This window comes from Anser cygnoides, chromosome 3, assembly GCF_040182565.1.
Source record: "Anser cygnoides isolate HZ-2024a breed goose chromosome 3, Taihu_goose_T2T_genome, whole genome shotgun sequence".
NCBI classification, from domain to species: Eukaryota; Metazoa; Chordata; class Aves; order Anseriformes; family Anatidae; genus Anser; species Anser cygnoides.
In genome coordinates this window covers 8,238,104-8,255,601 of record NC_089875.1, presented here as the reverse complement: position 1 = coordinate 8,255,601, position 17,498 = coordinate 8,238,104, and the positions used below count along the sequence as shown (strand labels likewise).

General features: G+C 36.2%; 1 long non-coding RNA gene across 3 annotated transcripts in view; it reads left to right on the top strand.

Annotated features, from left to right (window-relative positions):
• Positions 1–17,498, top strand: part of LOC106036626 (uncharacterized) — a 505,620-nt gene that overhangs the window by 64,103 nt on the left and 424,019 nt on the right. The window contains exon 6 of one of the 3 annotated variants that reach the window (XR_010830029.1): positions 13,911–17,404. The exons of the other annotated variants lie outside the window; for them this stretch is intronic. This is a non-coding gene — a long non-coding RNA (uncharacterized lncRNA). Of the gene's footprint in view, positions 1–13,910; positions 17,405–17,498 lie in introns of those variants that run through there. 3 annotated transcript variants of the gene reach the window in all.

The window sequence follows — 17,498 nt, the reverse complement described above, 5'->3', positions numbered from 1 at the left end:
ATTTCAAATAGGGTACATGCAAGAGCATTCACTGTATAGCAGGCATATTATTAGCCGTACTATAATTTCTTTTTCCTCTTTCAGTCATTTGGATTTTTTAACTAACAGTTTCCCCTACCTACTGCCTACACATCACATACATTGCACACACGTGTTCTGCCACAGTGATACCTTCCAGTAACTTTTTCTGGGATGTTAAACAGCTTCATTTGAAAACAAAAAGGAACTTCTGTGAATCAGGCTGTGTGATAAATGCTGGGATTCTGACATTCCTCTTTGTTTTTCACATACCAGGACTAAATCAGTCCCATAAAACTGTGGTAAGTGAAATATCATAGGAATGACAGAAATTTCAGATAATCAGAGGTGTCTGTTTTTTTAAATTATTATTATTGTTTTTTTTTTCCCTCTAAGCTTTTAAGAAACTAGCTCACTCTTAGAATTAGGCACTAGATGCAAAAGCTTTTCCAGAAACTAGTGATGTGTTTCATTTTATTCTATCTTGGAACTGCTTAAAAGCTTTGATTCTCTGCTGGCCACGTCACATCCTGTGTAATCAGTCAGCTTGAAAGGTGTTCATCGTAAAACTAAACATTTTTCATATTAATTTTGGTAACTTTCTCATCTGATTGGACTGACATGGAGAAAAGTCTCCTAACTTCTACAGGGTAGACATAAGGTACCTTAATTTCATAAATAAGCTTGCACTACAATGGTTCATGATGAGATCTGCTGGTAGAGAAACAGAGAGCTGTCAACGTGTTCTTTTCACAACCTGTGAAGTCATTTAAAAATAAGCTTTCATTGATCAAAGAGTTCATTCTATAGGGAGTGATTTTTCAGATGTGCTTAGTGCTGGCCTAACTCTGCATCCACTGAAGTCAATAGGAGTTCTACCATTAACAACAAAGTCAGGCCAACTGAGTACTTTTGAACATCACACACGTCATATGTGATGGTCTGAATTGGTCTGAATTTTTGGGTAAAACTGTGCAGTGCCAGGAGTTGGACTCGATGGTCCTTGTGGGTCCCTTCCAACTCAGGATATTCTATGATTCTATATTTTTTAGATTTTTTTTTTAAATTGTGAATATATAATTTGTACTTTACTAAACCAATTTATAGAAAACCTCTTTATGCAAACATTAACAATCAAACAGGTATGAACTACATCCTTATTCACCTACTTCAAAGTAATACTTCTAATAACATTGAATGACGTTCTATCTTCAAGCCAATGGCAGATCTGGCTGGTTAGGGGGAATGTACAAAGTAGACAGTAGGAAAAACAAAATGGAGTTCAAGTATGAAACACATCATCTCCTCATTGTTATAAGAGAATTTACATATCAAGTCTTGGAATAAGATATTCTGATTTTTTTTTTTCAAGAGATATTGTAGATTGGCAGTAACTATTCCTTGATTAGACATATAATTGCTTTTTCACTCACCCCATTTTTTTTTCTGAAGATGTTAGACACCAGCCTGCTCTGTACAAAGGACTGTCCTCTTTGGCTGGTGATTTTTTTGGCAAGAAACTGTTTTCCCTTTTCTTTTATTCATGATATGTTTCCATTTTAACTATCAGTTTCCTGTTTCTGTAGAAATCACTACACCATTCCACTTCTTGAATATAATAATAATAATAAATATTACATACAGTAACTCATATAATATAATAATCATTTAATGTAACTTTATTTTAAAACCAGCTACTATGCTGGAAAATTGGAAGTTAAATAATGTGCCTAGTTTTACAGAGTATTCTATTGCAACTAGTTTGTGATATGTATAAATCAGAATTGATTATTTAAAAGAAAAATTATGCATCTCTAATCTACAACAATGTTCAAGTATATTGGAGAATTGTGACTAAAAGTGATAAAGTTGACAAGTTGGCCTGGTTCTCCATGATGTCATGAAATGTGCTGCTTTAGGAGGGGTATTCAGTATTGCTGTGTTTTAAAGCTGGGTGAACCATGAACAAAATTTGCAGATGATATGCTGCTCTCTAAAGTAATCCAGATTTTAAAAGACCAGAGAGGAATTTTAGAAGCATCTACCAAAGTTAAGTACATTAACAGTCTATTAAAAGATGCAATTCTTGGAAATGCATATTATAAATCTGTTTATAAATAGATTTCTATAAATAGAAATAATTTCTATAAATAAAAACCTATATTCAAAAAAAAAAATCTATTTCCAGGTTCAATAGTTAGCTTTAGCTTCTTATGGAGCTCTCTGTGTCACTGTGGACAGATCAATGAAAAACGCTCCCTGATAGCTTGGCTGTTGAATCTGGTCTGGCCACCATTTAAATCAGAGTCGATACTGTAGCTGATTTCAGTGAGCAATGACCAGGTTCTTAGTGGGTTGGGATGAATAACATTACCAAAATGTTATGCCAATGGCCCTGTCCTATACAGAATTTTCTGATCAGTTCTGGTCATCCCTTAAGATACACAAAGAAGGAAGTGCTCTCCTTTTGGAATTGCTAGAAATACCAAAAGACTTACAATGAGGACAACCAAAGAAACAAAGTGGTTGTAGAGGACAAGCAAAGGAAAAGAACACTTAATGGCTTAGAAATAGTTGAATGATAGAGAGAAATAAATTTGGGACACCTCTGTTCCATACTTTTTAGCACATCATCTGAATAGTAACTGAATCTGGAAAACAATGGAGCTGAAGTAATAAAATAAAGTCTTGTTAAGTACAGGGTGTTTCTGACTTTCACCTTGCAGAGAGTCTACATAAATGTGGACTTGTGACTGTGGAACAGGACATAGCCATTTCCTAAGTAAAATCAAATAAATAAGGTCAATTATGTGTCATTGTTAATGTCTTGATTTCCTTTTAAGAGCCACGATTTTTTTTTTCCTTTACTGAAAATTCTGTAACTTTATAAAATAAGCAATGGTCTGAGCTAAAAGTGAATTAACTTTGCTGAAGAAAACCATTGATTTGTGTAAAGCTTGAGCCAATCCCCAAGATCCTCGAGTATGCCAGCATGTTCTCGTATTGCCTTATATTACAGTGATAGAGAAAATTAAGGAGGCTTGCTGATGACATCATTTGTAGGTTGCATTGGGTTTTTAAAAAATTGTTTCCCTCTTTGAATTCTTCTAATGTTCAGAGCTCTTACTTCTCACCTCTTTCTCTTGTGAAAAACAGAAATAATTCATTTGAAATTAATGGAGGACATCAGTGTGAGAGACTGGAGCTTTATGCCTTTCAAGGGTAAAGTCCCTCTGCTTGTGCTTGTTATTTCCTGCTAGTTTTATTAGCATAAATTTGTCTACACTGAATTAATTTGTCTTCACTTCAACTCTGCCAGGCTTTTAGTCTGTCTGAGTGTACTTCAGTCATTCTGAGTTTTATCCTGTTTCTTTTCAATGACTAACCTACTGGTTTTTCTCTCTCAAACGTATCTTGTCTTGTACTGATTGTTCCCACACTTCCTGACCTTGTAGATTAGTCTTTTATGTGTTAATCTATCAGACGCTTTTCTAAAGAGTGTGGAATATATGCTTGTACCTTCCACTGTGATCAATAATTCTTAATTCTTCTGAAAAAAAGGGCTGAGGGCATTTTTTAGGCAAGATATCCCTTTGGTGAGCTGTGTTAGCAATTTCTCTTGCAGCTATACAAACTCTTAATTGCACTGTTTCCTGAAATAATAATGTTTCAAGAATATGACACAGATGTGAAGTCAGGGTTTGGTATTGTCCTAGATAGTGGTTATCACTTACCTCTCTTCAGTCGAGATCATATTTCTGAACAGGGTTTAAATATATCTGTTAATGATTTCTCTATCTCTTCTGACATATCTGTCTGAGCTCTGAATTAATTCTGTCTGTTCTTGGAGTTATGTCAACTTCCAGAGTTTCTAATTTCTTGATGAGCTGTTCTGGCATGTTACTGATTTTCTTTGGTGTTTATTTCTTCCTCCCCCCCAAAATTTATGTCTGATCCTGTCATCAGTACCAACCTTGTTTTATGGACCACAAAGTAGAGAGTTCATTTTTAAGCAGTCTCTCCTTCCTGTTAGTAAACTGCCATTTGCCATTTCATAGGGGTGCTTCTGTTTCTCTCAGTGACCTTATCCTCTTGCTTGAAAAAAAAAATAAATCTTCATTTACAATTTCCTTGCCTTACACGAACTTTTCCTTTCATTTTCCCCTTTGCTTTCAGTATCAGTCTTGCAGTCTTTTAACTTCATGCTGTAATTTTTCCAGTTGTTTTCTCTGTCTATATTTCTATACCTTAAATATGCATCTTTTATAAATTAATTTTCTTTCATTTTCCTCTTCATCCACAATATATATATTTTTAACACACAATGTTCTCATGCTAGACAGCGCATATAACCTTCAGGCATGTAATAATTGACTTCCAGTACTTTCCATTTTCTTCTCGGTCCTTTTCCTCCAGTGCTGTTTTCCATTCAGCCTCACCCACTGTTTTGGTAATTCTCTTTGCTGAATTCAGAGTTTTGATTTTTTTGTGTGAATGTATTTTTGTTGCATTGTCATCTTAATTAAAACTGTAACTAGATCGTAACCGCTGCTGAATTGATTCCAGCTATGTCCTCTTCTGTTCAAATCCTAGGTGAAGTAATAATTCCTGCTCTCATTCTTTTATATATTGTTGAAAGAGGCAATCCTGTCTATAAAACGTGCTTAAAAGCAGTTATAAAAGCTGTTTGATGAGCCAGATTGTAATCTGTGGTCAGTCCTGTGTTTGTGGAAGGAGAAGGTATGACAGAGCACAGAGGCAGGCTACCCAAGGCTGCACAGCCCAGGAGCTTCAGCGCAGGCCGTTGTCGTTTCACACGAGGGCTGGGGATTTTCTGCCCTGCACTCCCCACGATGCTGCCGCGGGGCGGGCTGGGGGCTCCCTGGCGATGCAGAGCACCTCTGGGCTTCAGAGGGGACACTCTGCGAGGAGGCAGTGACAGAGGCAAATGAATGTCAGTATGTCCCTCTGACAGCGTTACAGTACCGATAGCTGCTTTTAGCTGTCTTAGCTATGAAACAGTGCTTTGTAGAGTAGTTCATAGAAATCTGAAGTTGTATTTTAACAATAGGTCTCCAGCCTTGCTGACAGAAAAAGTAATTTATTTTGCAGTCTCTTCACATATAATAACACAATCACATATAGTAGATTCTGTCCTTCTGCACTTTGCTATACAGTGTTAATGACTGGCACTTATAGACTTTACAAATTGAATTGCACTTGTATGAGAAACTGGATTGATAAAATAAATTACTATATCTTATAGGTTAAGGTTTTGGTTCTGCAATTGTAGCTGTTACAAATTACCTAAAACCCTTTTTATATTGCATTTCACATGGCTATATTTTACAACTACTCTAATAAAAAATTCTATACAAAAATTGTTTGATATTAATAGTAATCATTAACAACTTGATAGATTCTTGTTAAGTATATTTGCAATACATTTAATCTTATTAAACTCAGCTCTGAGTTGTTTCTTCCAAATATTATAGGTCTTTATGAATCTAGCAGTATAAAGAAGAGATTTCAACCATTTTCGGCCAAGAATTAGGTTTAGCTTAATGGATCAATTCTTTTCTTATTAAACTGAGTCTGACCAGTGCCAAGTAATACATTCAGCATTGATCTTTGTCTCACCCTGCTGTAGCGTGCGTTCTCTTTATGTACATGAAAAATAAGGTGTCAAGAATGAAAACAATGCCTGTATAATACAAATATAGAATTTCTCAGACTTCCATTCTGCTTATCCTTTCAGTTTGTTATTAATGTCTTGTTCAACGATTTCTGAAATGTATTTTTTAAAATAACTTTTCATAAAATATATTTCTCCTTTTCTGTAATTAACAACAACAAAATATAATAATAATAATAAAAGAAATAATAAAATAAATCCATATAATACTTCTATATATGAAAGCCCTGATAGGGGTATCATATTCATTTTTAGAAGGCCTACATGTATCTGGTCTATTTTTATGTGTATGGGGTTTACCAAGTGATGTTTAAATTCTAAACGAAGGGACCCTTCTTAACAAGTAATCTGAAGCAGTGGTCTCTTGGGCTGCCTTTATAAAAAACATTTGGTTTCACCTGAAAACTGAAAATGATATGAAACTGGAGATACATTACATGATAGTCCAGATAATGGGAGAAGTTGAAAGATCCTAGTGTTTCTGCTTAATCCCTTTTTTTGCGCTTTAACATTAAGAAATAAATAACTTTCTGAATCCTGAAATTTCAGATAAACTGCAGATGGGAATTCCATGAGAACTTTGCCTTTTTTAATCGGTGAAAAAAAAATTGTATTTACTGCACTAAGATCCCATTCAGAGTCAGTTTGTACTTATAAATGCACCTCGGGTTTTGTTTGCACTGGGGACCTTTTTCAGCATTTTAAGTGTGTGCAGTGGCCAGATTTTAAGTGAAGGTGTGGGTGTATTTTGTAAGCAATATCATACAAAAGTTAACCATCATATTTTTCTGTATCCAGAATTACTGTTGCAGAGTTGTGAATGCAAAGAGTAGTGAAAGAAAATGATAGAAATATATGCAGAGAATACCAGATCAGTATTTGCGGATTTCATCTTGTACTCATATTTTAAATGATTTTTACATTATGTATCTTGAAAACATGGAATATTTTTAAAATAGTCTAAGTATATGGTAGTGCTTATTGGGCATACTCTGTACAAACTACAGATCATAAAAAGAAAAGCTTTATTTGGGAGTAAAGATGCTAGGCTCTTTCTGCATTTGTATTTAAAATCATTGTATTTGTTCTCTGAAGGAAGGATTCTCAATGGAATAAATGTATTTGTTCTTGATACATTTTTGTAAAGATGAACTACATTGTATCCCTGGTTGCCTTTTATATCACAGTGTATGCTATCAGATGTGGACTCTAGAACCTTCTGCTACAAAATTACAGACTTCCACTTTTTGAATTAAATGCACATTGCTTTGTGAACTTGCCACTCAAAAGCAAAATAATTGCAACGCTTACAACAGTCAGACATTCCATCCTGTAGAGGGCAATGGTACACACAGACCAAATGCAGAGAGTTAGACCAAGACCTGTAAATCCTTCCAAAGTCTTTAATACAGTGTAGTCCTAAATACGTACTTGTGTGCTTGCTCTCATATACTGTCATGCACGTTCATCTAAAAAGGTTTTTTTGTTATATCTGTCTGGCATTGCAGAAAATGTTTCAACACTAAGGAGCTATGACTGGAATTTTGAAAGGAGAGTAAATAGCATCAGTACCAAATTTCCAGTGAAATTCAATGGATTTGTTTAAAAAATTCCAGTGTTTAAATAATTGAGAGAGTATCAGGCATGTCAGTCAAGGGGACTTATGTGACTGAAATGGGCGTTTCATGACTGACCAGCCACAGAACTCTTTGACTATGCATTTATTGTAGCCAGACACAGAGCAGATTAAAACAAGAGTTAAGGATGAATTCAGAGTTTTATTATTTTCCCTCATGTCCAAGCTGTACAGTAGTTCTACATCAATAAACTCCCATTTGTGTCTTTTTCTCACTAGTCGTTCTAACCTGTATGTCTCTGGTTTTAGGCATGGATACAGTACAGAGACAGCATTATTATCTATGGTAGCTGATCTCTAGATCAATACCAGTAAAGTATCCACAAAGGTTTTGTTGATTTGCTTGAGAAAGCTTGCCAGGATGGATAGGAAGGTTCTTCAGCGGGTCAGCTTCTTTCTCTCTGAGTAATGAGTATTTCTCTCGCTTCCTAGGAGGCTAAAGTAAGACAGTCTGACGTTTTAGCTGATATATAGATGCCACTCAGATTTGTATATTCTTATTTGACTCCAGTCTGTCCAGTTGCTCAAGCTCAGGAGATACAGGGATGTGAGGGAGAGCAGGTTAGCTAAAGTTTATCCCAGCTATGGTACAATCTGTTCTTGCAAGCCACTCTCATTGATATATCAAAATGACAGCTTTGCCTTCACTGCAGGTAAACATCTGCTTGCTTTTTGCCAGAGGAGTTCACATTTTCATCCGTTTTGAATGAGCTGCTGTTGGCATAGCTGGGCTACCCAAAGATAGCTCTTCCAAGTTCTGGTGGACATTTGTTTTCCTTAGACTTGTCAGATGCCTGCAGAAGTAGCTCAATTTCAGAAAGGCTGCACATCCTCGGATTTCCCACTGACTTTGTAGTTTTCATTTATTTCAGGTCCTTATTGTTTCAACTTTCTTCACTCTAATTTAAAGCAAGTCTCTGTCCATTGCTGGTCCCAGCAACATATTCCCCAGAGAGAGAGCCCTGCTCTGATAAAGGTCACAAGGTTCCATGTTACTGTACGCCAAAGGCTGGCTGACTGTTATCCCTCAGTTTGTTGTCTTGTAGTATATTTCTAGAAAATTTTGAAAAGTTAAAAACATACAGCAATAGGACAAAGAGGGCAATTTCACCATGTTCACTGAACATGTTGTAAGGAAGTAAATGGTGTAAGTAAAAGATGACATCTTTTCTCTCCTGGGATTTGGTATATGTCCATAAACCCTGTTTAGATACATAGCCTTGACCTGGTTTGTAGAAAATTAACATATGTTTTCGGCTGTCAGAAAGAGACTGGGGATTTTTTGTACTTGCATTGTAAACATAATTCTCCTCCTCTAGCCAGTGAGCACTTGTAATGGTTTTTGCACTGTTCCCATTCAACTGGATGATCTACTGGAAACAACTAACTCTACTGATAGAAAAAAGAAAAAAAAAACCTTGAGAACATGAAACTTTGAAGCTTGGGAACCTTCAGATTAATAAAAGACGGGAGGGAAAGGGAGTGGGTTAAATAAGCTGCTCAGAAGATCTCAGTAGTGGGCCCAGAAGGTCCAAACCTGAATGCTCCTCTGTTGATGATGCATATACTGTCTCCAGGATAGAAACTTCAAAGGTCTCTTGTAAGCCGGAAGCAAACTGCAGCACCTGTGTTTTGCCATCCCCTCTGTTAGCTCTGGGGTACACACATTTGTAGTTCAGAAGTAGGAACAGACGATAAACTATTGTTTTGAATAATTAAATCTTGAGGTTGTTTCTATTTCTATGCTCTTTAACCTTATTTGTTGACATTAGAATGTCTTCCTAATGTTTTATGTACATGTGTGCGTGTAGAACAGCATTATTTTCTTTTGCAATATGGAAGCTTGTAGGCATTGCAATAGGAATTGGATGCAAAAATCTGGGACTGCATCAGATTTAAATGGCTTTGGTTCTAAAACAGATACTGTCTGCCTTCAAACAAATATATGGTGTGATGTTATGATATGAAATCTGCGAAGCTGTTGAAAGAAGATACATTTCAAGTGTGTAGTGATAGTGCCTTGAGAACAGGTAAAAATCTAACCAAGATATCCCATATTCCTGCGCGTTGTTAAAAATCTTCTGTTTTCCGCAGTGCAGAACTTCAATATTTTTCTTTTTTACCTTATCTAAGGCATACCCTTTTAAATACAATCTAGTCTGTCAAGCTCATAGTACATATGGCTTAAAACTGAAAATTGTATTTAGATACAGAATTTTATGCAAATGAATGAACTGCTAGGAATCAATAATGTATTTGTATGTAAACAGAACACATGCATTGCCTAGACTTTTAACCTGATAAATGGCAAATCAGTAATAACCCCTTTTTTGACTAAATACTTCATTTCTTAACTAAGCATTTCACTTGCTGTGAGAACAACATATTTCTTAATTTTTTCCTGCTTGTATACAGGTCTATTAGGACAACATACATGATTAAATCAACAAATGTCTAATCCATGTGCCAGTACTATAGGGCTGTTGGCTACAGAGAATTTTTAGTCTTAACAAAGAAAGGAGTGTTTTTGCCTTTTTAATGTGTTGTTTTTGCTACCAGAAATATGTCTATCCCAGACACTTATACTCTTATTTCTTGCATATTTTTATAGTTTTATGTACCCACATATGCATGCAGAAGTACAAATCACCAGCTCACTTGCCATTCTGACCTGTGGTCATGTTCTAGTTCCTATAAAAAAATCACATCTCCCAAGTTGCTTATGGACTCTCAACCAACTTCAAACAAAGTGGTTTACATCCTCAAAAGAAGCTGTAGTATGAATACCTTGGGAATATTGCAACATCTTCTGTAATGAGCTGGGGAGAAAGCCCAGTGGGTTTGAAAACATTCCTTTTGAGGCTTCATCAGCAAATTAACCTGCTCATTACAGAGAGGTATACTGTACCTGATCCTTAAAGAAAAAAAATATTAATTGGTTGCCAAATTCTTCTAATGTGTATATCCTATTCATTGCAATTTAATGGAGTTCCATCTGAGAGAAGAATTAAGGCCAGCCAGAACTGAAAATCCCTACAGATTTTAAGGTTGGAGTTTTTTAGTATAAATCTTTCAATGAAATTTCCATGTTAAACATTTTAAAAGAAAATTCACAATAATATTTTTCTCCAATTTTATTACTGAGTTTAAGAAAGCCAGCTATTTTTTAGAAACCTGAGTTTTGAAATAAAGGTATCATTAAAGTGGTTATTCCCAAACTGATGTTTTGATATTGGTGTGTTCCAGTTTGGGGTTTTCTTGCAGCATTATCGTTGTGTAAGTTCAGAGAGACACTAGTTTTGCCCTGTTAGGTACAGCCCAAGAAAATAAAATACAGTTATTCACACATTTCTTCCAGGCAGCAGGCTCTTGGACAGGGTCAGGCTAATTTCTGTGCATTCAGCCAGTGGCTCGCTCCATATCTACCCTGTGCTGGGAAGCGAGGAAGGGCGTGCATCCCTGGGAGCAGCTGGCTGTGCTGGGGATGGGGAGATGCTGCCTGCTCTCCAGCCTCGAAGCACAGGAGGCAGGGCCAGGCTTGCAGCTCTGGGAGGGTTTCCTGGGCAGAGGCTCCTTCTCATGAGAGGGTGTGGACATCTTCATCTGGCCCTCTATGCCAAACCATTTCTTAAAAGTCTTTAAAAATGAGCTTAGCATAAAGCTATGCTTCAGATAACCATATGCAGTGTCATCTGAGCTTGTGTATAGACAAATGTATGCTTATAGCTGTTAAAAAGCAATTAGCTGTATATTCTACTCAAAAATTGTCGATAATAGGAACAATGAAAGCAATGACCATTGCAGCTTGTTGTGTAGCTCTTCTTTTTATCTGGGTTTTACACAGTCTGTCAACTGACTTGGAGACTATCCCTTGAACTGTCTAAAATACAATTAATTTTTAAAATATCATAGGGCTAGTTGAGCCCATCCTGAGCTCTGATTGGTAGAAAATCAATTATTAACCACAAGGGGACAGCTTCTCTTCCAACTCTGCTATGTAAGGACATAAGGAAAAAGAAACAAAAGCAGGATAATTGTTACCTTGAATTGATAGTTTAACTGATTGTGATCAATTCTGAGGTGCTTACTGGTTATGTGAATGCCCTTTAGGTGACTTCATTATCTCAACATATACACTAGAATACTGCAAAAGGTTATGCCTGAAATCGGTGCAAGGATCAAGTATATACATGTGAGATGCTCAATATGTTAAGAAATGTAAATAATTCCTGTAGATGAAGGAAGGCACAAGATACTGCAAAAATAATAGCTGCAGAGTGATAGATGTGTATCAAGGCAAATTTAGGAATGAAGCTTGGGTGGTGTGTGTATAGACTTATCTGCTGCAGGCAGGTGTGCAGACTTACCCACTTTCTCCATATATTTTAAAATATTTGTAAACAGCTTTTCTTAGAAATTGAGCAGATGAGAGCCCAGCTTCCCCACACTGCCTGTCTAAAAGGCCCTTGGCCCTTGCTGGAGCAACCAGTGCTCAGGGAGTAAGAGCACTCGTGCCTTCGGTCCGTTCAGCTCCTCACTTCTCTCCTGAGAGAGCCATTAAAAGTGTTGGCAGGTGTGGTGATGATGATAAATAATAATGGCAAACATACATTAGGAATTGGACCTGGAACTACCAAATTCAGTTTGTATAGACTAACAAATGGCCATTAGACAGTAATGACCTATGTTTGATCCCACAAAACCACTTCCATTTTCAAATGCCAAGGATAATAAATAAGACTGCAGAAGGCTTCTGAAAGTCAATAAGCTTGGGCTTCATCTTGTCAATAAGGAAGAAAATGTTTAGCCTTCACAGAAAGTATCATGCTGTCTGTGTTAGACTGCTAGCTCAAGTGTCCTTTCTGATACCTCCTACAAGAGAAGACATATAGTCTCTCAGGTACCTGGGCTTCATAAATCCAGAATATTTGTCTTACAGCCAGTCAGGTACTGGTGCAGATGGTGAAAAACTGGAGTGTGCCTCCCTTGAAAGGGAACACCAAGGCACCTAGGGCCAGCTTGTCAAAGTAGCCTCATTTGGGGTCCTCATAGCAGAGAGCTAAGCGGTTTAGTATGCAGATGGACTTTTTAACCTGTGAACGTGGGTGTTGTGTACTACCCATTTCAGAAACAGAGTGAGTTTGCCCCAAAACCAAACATGCATGATTTCTGTTTAATGTCCTTGGCCAAACAAGTTTTGTTAGTAATTTCGTATGTGCATGGAAGGAATAGTTTGCAAAAACTGCACATATAAGTGAATACATAGGCATGCAAAGAGATCATGCGTAGAACCTGAAATTTACTGTACCAAATAAATAGGGTGATCACATACCTTTTTCCTTATTCTAGCATTTGAGTATAAAAAAACCCATACAAAATAGTACAAGTAGAGAATACAGAACATACATATTTTTTACAAACACAAAGGGAAGGCACTGAGTCCTTTTCTAACTATGCTAGACACATGCAACCCATCCACGTGAGAATTATGCTTCGAACAAAATGTGAGATATTACACCTGAACGCATTCCACATGTGCATGCCAGAAAACCTATCTAACACTGAGGGACTTTAAAAGCAGGATATTGATCACAATTATTAGACAGTGTGCCACAGTCCATGTACATGATGTTGCCCATGCTTTTCTTACTTCCCCTCGGTCTCATACAACATTAACCTTTCTGAGCATATATAAATATATATATATATATATATATGCAATGTCTCATATTTGAAAGATTGTTTGGTCTCAGGAGGGCACTCGAGTGACTTTTGGTGCTGAAAGAGTGTGTGACTTGCTTCACACTTTATTTTAATAAAATTTTAAAGCTAGTTGAAGCAAAATATATGTGCCTGCTTGGATACTGAATTATGTTAGTTTAAAATCATACCTTTAGGTAAATAATGTACCTTTTATTTAGAGGAACTTCTGAAAACTCAAAAAATCGAACTACTTTAAAACCTAGTTGCTAAACTGTCTTTTCTTTTGCCTTTAACACAGAAGTAGTATTGGTCTTCCAAATGAATCATTTTGAATATTTTTCTAGATCTCTTTTCAGCTTTTAATATAACCAGTTGTTACAGCGGAGATTTTTAATAAGCAAACAATACATCTCCAATAAAGCAAATTTTATTCTATTTCCTATTTACCCTATTTAAAATACAAAAGATGAATGAACAATTTGTTAATTCAAAAAACTGCTTATAGCATGAACATTTAAACAACTATATAACTGCAAATATACCATTAAAATAAGTCCAACAATTTAAAAACAATTACAAATCACTTACAATAGTCATCTAATGTATTCTTAAAGGCAAATACAGATTGTATATTTTTCAAATGGATGGAAAAACTATTCCAACCACTTGGTGTCTGAGAAGCAAATGACTGATTGCTTTTCTGGTATTAAACTAGGGGACTGCAAACATTAAAAAAATCACTAGACCTTGAATTATATCAAAATATAATTGGAATAAAATAATTCAGAAGATAATTCAGTCTTGCTACTAATGTCGTTTACACAGATAGCAATGCTAATATTTTTTCCTTTGTTGTAGACTTAGGCAGTTTAACTCTATGGGTGCCAGCCTGACCCTCTGCACCATGGATGGTTTCTATTTAAAGGTCAGCTTTTTGTTTTATTTTTTTTCCCCATAAAACATACTGTATTTTTGTAAGTCTCTGCTGTGACATTCAAAAGAATAATGCCTACCTATCCTGCAACACTCAGAAGGAGATTTTCTAAGAGTCTTAGGAATTTAAAGGTCTAAATAAAAACACCTAAGAAACTGTAGTTGCTAAAATACCTTTGAAGAACTAGTTTTTATTCATTGGAGTAATTCTGAATAATTCCTTTAAGGTCATGGAGGTGTTTTCTTGAGTAATTCTGAAGCAAATAAGGGTGACAGTTACCCTTCTAGATAACGTATTGCTCTGGGTATACACTTTACTTTTTGAACACTGTTTCTGTATTCTGCTTTCTATATCTCTAACCGCTGTGCTATCATCAAACCTGTTTAATATCTAGCCTGATAACAGAAAAAAAAAATGAAGTAAGCATAGAAAGCAAAAATAACCACCAACCTTTTCAAATTTGACTAATCACTCAATCTCCAAGCTGATTTGCCCTGGAAAGGCTTGAGTTTCAGAATGTGCTAAGCTATGTGCAAAGCTGCCCTTTGGAATTCACATCCCTTCGAGGAGCTCCAAGTCAGGAACATAAAACTCAGATTTGCAAAATGGCTAGTTGCTTTTGAAAACTGTGGCTAACATTTAAAGAACTTTCAGTCAGCAATTTTCCATGCCTGAAGTATAAACAGATGAATAGAAGTTGTTGTAGGACTGAAATATTTACTCACCCTGGTCCTCATTTGGGTCACCTAGAGATCAATGAAAGCGTATTGATGTCATGGGAGGCCAAGGTTTTAAACCAATGTGTATATGCTATATGCCAGAACACATATAGATCCAAACCCTGCAAACAGGATGCTGTTCTCTCACAGATAAAAAAACTATGGTTTGTTAGTAAAGGAAGCAGTGATGCTATAAGATTTGTTCTTTTGTTACTGGTTGTAGGCAGTACTTGAGAGGCCTGGTATTATCCTAACAAAACTTTAAATATTCAGAAGCAAGAGAAACATTGCAGTTTCACCTTTTTTGCTCTCTAAGGAAAATTCCAAGAGTTCAAAGGTGGAAAGCCACGCAAACTAAAGTATAGCTTTTAGATAGGAACTTGTGGCCAGGCCATCAGTAGCTGAAATGGGGCAACTCATGGAAAAGTGATACACGGCATTTTTCCTCGTAACTGCAATCTAGCACCAAGCATTCGGACTAACAGAACCGTTGTTTTCTTGAGTCTGTCTCATGACAGCAGCCACAAAGGAACTGCAAACCAGCACATGAAGTTGTCACCTCGCCTTTGTGTGAGAAAGAGAAGGGCTTCCCTGACTGTAAGAATTCAGTAGGAAACAGAAACCCTTTTCCTGCATGGGGGACATGTATTGTAGATAACCTGGTACATGTCTGTCAGATGCAGTATTAGTTCCCATTAAGTTCTGAGGAACCATGTCTCTCTTTTGCCCCTTACTATTTCAAGCATGTGTCAAAAGCAACCTAAATTTACTTATGGTTATGGGAATCTCAGGCTCCTCCATGAAATTCTGTCCCCTCATGAAAAATACTCCTGGGATGGTAAAGAAAGGCTTGGTAACATAAGCCATTAAGGCTCACAGATCAGAAGGCAAAGAAGAACCCATTATTTATTTGCCATATTTTGTTAATGGGGCCACAGTGCAGAGGTGAAGCTGTAGCAATTTAAACCCTGAATTTTGAATATTTAGCCCTGGCAAAAGAACAGAGTTACTGCACGGAAGTGAGATAGATGAGCTATCTTTTGTTTCCTCTGCGGTGTCCCATATGAGTAAGGTCACACTATCCGCACTGTCAGGAAGGGATGATACAGTCATGGGGTGGAAGGAGACTAAGAGGAATGCCAACTCCAAAACCCAAGGCCCTGCATTGTCTGAAAGGGTATCCCCATGTTTAAACAGAACATGGCTAATTTAAAATTAGGATTAAAAAACATTTTTTAAACCATGAAAACCCAGCTGACGTTTGGAAGTAGTTTTTCTTGGCTTGTTTAGACATTGTGTTCTCTCCTTGGTAAATTAGTGGTACAGAGCATGCTTAAGCTGGCTAATTAATTTCAAAAGCAGCGTAGAATTGACTAGCAGGTAATTTAATCTAGAAATAATTACAACTATTGAAATTATTACATTGTTGTTTAATTAATATTAGTTAATATTGTAATTTTCAAAGTCTAAATTATGCTGATTAAAGATTTCTCTCATAAATACCAATAAAATTAATTACAAATTAATTAAATTTGCTAAAAGATTCTCATAATGGACTTCCAGCTATTCTTGATTTTTGCAATAAATAAACAGAAGTATTATTAAGTGGTATATCTTCCTGGGGGAGATATTTAAACATGATATGCATATATTGCAAATGGAGAGATTTCCCATGAAAATAGACATGCTTAACAGCAAAGGCTGTGGGTTTTTTTTTTTTTTTCCTTTCTTCTTCTAGTGAAAAGAGGGGAAAAAAAGAGCTCAAAAGCAGCATTTTCGTTTTACTGTTGGCAAGACAAAATGATTTCCATTCTGCTCCATCTGAGATTCCGGGACGATTTGTTTACATGTGGCAGTTGCGCTTGCTTCCAGTTGCCATGTCTTACATCATAAAGATCATTTTAGTAAATGAGGGCACTTCTCTACCATTAGATAAAAGAAAATCCAATTTGTTTTCTGGATGTCATAAGATTTGCAGTGGTCATCAGAGACATTTCCTGTGTTTAGGGGAATGATGCCCGCATCTACCAAACTGCAGTGACACTGTACCAGTCAGGATAGTGCTTTCCACCAGCTCTACATTTTGTTAGAACAGAAATGGTGGACCAAGTGTGAAAATCTGCATACTTGCATCCTACAAAGAATTTACCAGTCTTGGTGGTCTCTGTTTCTTCATTGGTCAGTAATAAAAGTATAATATTTAACTACAGAAGTGCAGAGCCCTGGTAGTTTTTTTGCATCTTAAAGACTTTTAAAAAGGATATAAATATTGTAATTTCAATGCTATTGGTGGAGGAAAAAAAAAAGACAAAAATGAAAGAAAAATAAAAAAGCAAAAACAGAAGCCATAAGAAGTTGTCTAATATGATAGTTGGGGATAATGAATGTAAAGCTGCATTGGTAACTTTATGCAGGTTTTTCTCAGCTGTTAGAAGTTTACAATCGTAATGCTTGCATTAACTCCTGATAGAGGGGAAAAAAACCAAAACATACAAACCAAAAAACCACAGGACTTCCATTCAATGGAAATTCTAATTTTGATAACTGCCTCTGTCTAAATTCACACAAAAGCTGCCAATTATCCAGATGTTTAGAAGACTGAACATCTACAAATAACTTCAATTATATCAAAATATTTTATTGTTAAAATAGCGCAGCAGTTTGTTTTACGAAATAGAAACGTTTTGTTTTTCTACAAACACTTCCACATTCAACTTCCTTCCTTTTATGGTGTTACACCAGAAAACAGGTAATAGCATAGCTGATAACAGAGGTGTTAAGACCTGTAATTGA